Here is a 4417-nt window from a genome sequence, read left to right as displayed (position 1 = left end):
TTTTTTTTTTTTTTGTGAACGCGTTGAACCTCGCTCGACGCCCTCAGATGTAATAACATACGGTCGCGTGGGAGGCGGCCGTGTTAGGGGGCACTATATCACTGTTGGCATTGTCTCGGTACTGACGGGGGGTTAATGACGGACTTGGGGGGCATCGACCGCGTACGAGCTCAGTGAGAGCTCCGGGATTATTGGCGTTATTGAATTTTTTCAGGGTTGACGGGAGAGTTGGTGGGCTGATTGGAGGGCGTGTAATTGACTTTGCTACAGGTTTAGGGTAATCATGAGTCGGGAGTGGAACTTGGGTGAGTCTAATGTGGGTTCGCAGATTCTTTTGGGGTGGGGCGGGGTTCACGGAGATAACGTGTTTTCAGTGTTTTGACATGGAATTCGGGTTGACAAATATGTCAGAAAATTAAGGAGTAACTGCAGTGTTGAAAATTTTCGTCGGAATTTTCCGTGCCAAGTATCAGAAAATTTGGACGTGTTCAATTTTCACTGAAATTTCAGGAAATTTTGTCATTGAAAAATCAAATATTCCGTTGATATTCTGTTCGAATGATCTGAATATCAATAGAGGATTTGATTTTTCAGTGTAATTATTCCGTGAAAATTCTGAAAAATCAGGAAAATTTAGGGAAAAATGGAAAATTCAGTAGCGATACCGTAAACCGGGTTAAGTAGTTTTTAACAAATATCGCGGAATCTAAAAGAGATGGAAAATTTTTTTTCACGATCCTTTTTGTAGACCCAATGTGTATCAGATGTACCATATGGACCACAAATTTAAAATGAAGAAGAGCACCCGATGGTGACCATGGTTTAGTGTAAAAAGTAGATATATTACATTATATTTTTATATACCTGTTTTTTTTCATATAAATAACTGCAAACAACCAAAATATCCTATTGTAGTTGCAAATAAGAACATGGTTAAAAAAAAAGGAAAGCACCCGATGCATAATCGGAAGGTCTCGGGTTCAAATCCCGGTCTATCCATTTTTTTCAGTAAAAATTTTCTAGTTAATGATACTGAGAATGATCCCGGTTCCCCTCATACCTCATCCAATCCTTTCCTATGACATCACAAAGATGTGGAACGCTATATAAATTCCCTTCTTTAATGTATTTTCAAGGTTAAATGCAACATAGTCATCCTCTGGAGCAACCTGATTGTCACAATTGAAACCTAATCAGGCTCGCCTGAGAAGGACCTAACAGGAGAAATCCGATTTTGGAAAAATGAATGCTTCTAACGAGTAGAAGAATATTAGCAAAAATAATTTTTTTTCTCAGAGTAGAGCGACCAACGGCGTGTTAATTACCCTACCAACGTATAATCTCTCCGATCACACCTTCATCACTTTCCACTCGCACATTTTAAAAACTCAACTCAGTTACCTCGATCCACTCTCAATAAAAATGAAAAAAAAAAGAGTAAAGCCACTGAAACAAAAAAAAAACGTTGAAAATTGATGGAAGTAATTGACATCGTTTAACGCTCGACCTATAAAAGCGCCGTTTAATTTTCCCGCTCGTATATCCGAGATCACTGGAGAGTTTCGGTGCTGAGGCTGAGGGAAGGGAATATTGCGGGTAAATGCAGACGTGGGGAAAGAGAAGTAGATGAGGTGGTAGAAATCGAGTGGGTGTAGTCGGGTTACCTAATGGCTTATCCGATGGGTTACGTCTGTATGTGTATATTTCGCATATCTCGCGTGGCAGAAGGGCGGCGGGATGATGGTTAATGTCGTTAATGTAATCTTTACGGAATCGTGTGATAGCCCCTCAATTTCGTGACACCACCAATCATCGCCTCTCGGGCTCATCTCCTGGGGCCGCACTTGCCGGATGGTGGAGTGTGAAAAAGAATTCGGCGAGGGAGGTATTATCCACGGTGAAGACCGTGATACACCGCAGAGGGTGAAAAAGTACAAGAATTATCGATTTTTCGCGTTCTTAACGATGATTGATGTCACTCTCATCGTGACTTCCACTTCTCTCACCTTTTTTCGATATTCCCGCAGCAATAAGGGGAATTCCGGGATTATGAGGTAGCCTTTGGGTGATGGGTATCTTCAATTTATCAAGGTTTATTCAATTATCTCCTTCGGAAGACGTGTTCAAGATTTCAGGTTCACGAGCGCAAGAGAAAACTGAAAATTGATTGAGTAGTTAACTACAATGTGAGAAAAACACTTCTGAAATTTCAAGTGAAAAATTTTGAAATTTGTGGCGGTGTATTCACACGAAATTTCCATATATTTTGGTACAGTGATAGAGTGATTCATTTATTCCAAAGGAGATTCATTAACTATTAATGAATGGTACAGTTGAATGTGACCAAATGAATATTCGTTAATAGTTACCGAATGGTTCACTTGAAAAGTGAAAATCCAGTCAAATAAGGCTTCTCAAATGTGCGTTTGTTAACTATTAACGAATGAAAATTTCACGGAGAGAAATTTTTTAGAAAAATTCTAGTGCTAGCACGGGAAAAGAGGCGCAGAGTGATGGCTAGGAAAAAATTCCAGTGCTGGCCTTCGAAATTTTATTGGGGAAAACGTGAATTTTGCCCCGTATTTCTGTGAAAATNGATGCCATGCCTGTCCTCTTGTTTCTCTCGTCTCTCGCGGCATCAGCAGCGGAAATCAATTGATTATAGCTTATCCTCGTCTCTTTGCGACCTCGACTGATGACATCTGACATATTTCCCCTGTCAGAATCATTATCCCGCACCAGAAATCCACAATCCCGGAATCGCCGAGGCCATTCAATTATCCTCTTCAATAATAACGGCTGCCTCCACCAGACATTTCATCTCTCACAAACTTAAATTTCCATTAACACACAACCACTCGTACTTTGTGACCCATAACCTCCTGCCCTTTCGCGAAATTAACCCCAAAAATTCGTTGAATCACGGAATCCAAGCCATTCCCTCTTAATTCCACTCGAAAAAGATAGAAAAAAAACGTCCAGTTGAAAGCTTCAATTTTCCCACTTCAGCCTCGCCACTTGTTTTTTTTTCCTCTTTTTTTGACTGCTGTTATCCCGACTGCTGGCGAATATCTCGCAGAGTGCCCCTCTCGCCAGGGATATACGAATGGAATAGAGCAGGAGAGGAACGAATCATTTATCGGGAGGCTTGGTACATATCGATTGAGCGCAATTTCGCAAATGTCACTCCGGCATCGGCTCCTCTCCTCTCCGCTATTGTCCGTGCTCTCTGAACTTTCATCCCCCTCTCGGGCCTTTTTTTTGTCAACTGCAGAGAGGAAGGTCTGTTCGCAGCCCGAGTCCAGAATTACTTTGATCCCAGTTGTGTTTTGACAAGCCACGATATCCCTGATAACGAGTCATGGTGTTAAACTCCCATTCCAGCCCTCTTCACTCATCCCCTCCATCTCACCACCATGATCCGCTGACTAATGGAGTCGGACGCGTGATGCCCACGGCTGGAATTAATCTCCTTACGCCGGAGACATCTCTCTCCCATTTCCCCTCATTTGTTCTGCTTTATTTCAAGGTTCAATTAGGTTTTTGTTTTTTTTTTTTTTTTGNCTTTCCTAGAAAATTTCTCTCCGTGTTGGGGAGACCCAATAGATCCTCGTCTCCAACTAAATCCATTCATTAACAATAACTAATCGTTTCTATCAGTGTATGAAAAAATCTGTCGAATTTTGAAGTATTCAATGAAATTTAAATTCAAATATATTTATTTTATTTTATCTTCATTCAAGTATATTTAATACTCAATTCAAGTATATTTTTTTGCGTGAGATTGACATGCTAATATAAAAAATTTTAAGAGAGTGACTCTAAATTCCATTCAGGGATGAAAAATCATAAATTTCATATTGCGCTGAATATTTCTCTTTCATCGAAATTCTATTCATTTCTATCATTTTTCAGGAAATAATTCGACTGATATTCACAGTTCTCATTGATTTTTCCATAAAATTCTGAATTTTTACTGACAAAATTCCTCGAAATTTCAGTGGCACTAAAACGTAATGAAAATTTTCAAGAAATGCACCGGAAATTTTAGTCAAAAATTCTTCTTCTATAATTTTTCCCGTACACAAACTAATGATGGTGTTTCCATTGTTATTTTCCTTCCCTCTTCAATTTCCCTTTGAGAATTATGGCTGTTACAACCTGAAATAAAAATGAGGCCAATCCCGAGTCGAATAATTGGACCTGACAAATTCTACTTAGGTCTCTCCGTTCAGAACTGGATAGGTCTTGAGAAGCCTCTTCCCAAGTGCTTCCGAGACCTTTCTACCTCTGGTTATGTCCCACTTCAGCACTTGTTAGGTATAAGCAGGACTTGCATTCAGACTTTCCAAATCCTTGCCGGTCCCCGTAATTCTATGGGCCTATATTAAATCTGCGTTCATATCCCTATTTACTC

General features: G+C 40.0%; 1 protein-coding gene across 1 annotated transcript in view; it reads left to right on the top strand.

Annotated features, from left to right (window-relative positions):
• Nucleotides 1–4417, top strand: part of LOC107048610 — a 182827-nt gene that overhangs the window by 138488 nt on the left and 39922 nt on the right. The window lies entirely within an intron of this gene.

Source organism: Diachasma alloeum, unplaced genomic scaffold (assembly GCF_001412515.2).
Source record: "Diachasma alloeum isolate Michigan unplaced genomic scaffold, Dall2.0 Dall_scaffold_00195, whole genome shotgun sequence".
Taxonomy (NCBI): Eukaryota; Metazoa; Arthropoda; class Insecta; order Hymenoptera; family Braconidae; genus Diachasma; species Diachasma alloeum.
This window is presented reverse-complemented; position numbering and strand designations above follow the sequence as displayed.